This window comes from Callorhinus ursinus, unplaced genomic scaffold, assembly GCF_003265705.2.
Source record: "Callorhinus ursinus isolate GAN/ISIS: 27379988/994484 unplaced genomic scaffold, GSC_fseal_2.0 scaffold7, whole genome shotgun sequence".
Classification (NCBI taxonomy): Eukaryota; Metazoa; Chordata; class Mammalia; order Carnivora; family Otariidae; genus Callorhinus; species Callorhinus ursinus.
In genome coordinates, this window is record NW_027397069.1 from 10,915,954 (window position 1) to 10,916,779 (window position 826).

Genomic DNA, 826 nt, shown 5'->3' on the forward strand with positions numbered 1-826 from the left:
AAAAGAGATAAATTTCCCAACTTTGGTGTTCCTTGGGGGTCACATGAATCTCACTGTGTGTGTAACATCTATCTAGTCTCCCACAGACTATACCTATTGTCCCAATGGACTTAGTTATGTGTAACTAATGCCAACCAAAAGGAAGCTCATGATATTTGCTATACTAGGAGTAACAAAGTCCTTCATCTCTGACGTAGGAGTCTCGTGTGTTCTGCAGCCTTTATGAAGCAGTAACAGGTTAACTACTGAGCTTGTAAGTACGGTAAGATATTGGAGTCTTCATAGTTCTTGACATATACTTCACAGAGAATTAGTTATTCAATCTAAATTGTCTAGAGGACTTTTTTTTTTTGCAGTATTTCCTTATTGTCCTGTTAATGTCTGCCGAGTCTGATACCTCCTCTTTCACGACAGATATTAGTAATTCATGTCACCCCTTTTTTCCTTTTTCAATTTTGCTAGAAGCTTATTAATATTATTGATCTTTTCCAAGAACCAGTCATTAATTTTCTCCATGGATTTCTGTGATCAAGTTCATTGATATCTACTCTTTATTATTTTCTTCCTCCTGCTGCTTTGGGTTTACTTTTTATTTCCTTTTTGTTTTCTTAAGTTAAAAGCTTTAGATTATTGATTCAAGACTTTTCTCTTTTATAAGCATTTTTGTTTTTTAAAGTTTTTTTTATTTTACTTTTTAAAAAAGATTTTGAGAGAGAGTAAGAGAGAGAGAGAGAGAGAGGGAGCATGAGTGGGGGTAAGGGCAGAGGGAGAGGGACTAGCAGACTCCCTGCTCCGTGGACAGCCTGATGCAGGGCTCAATCCCAGG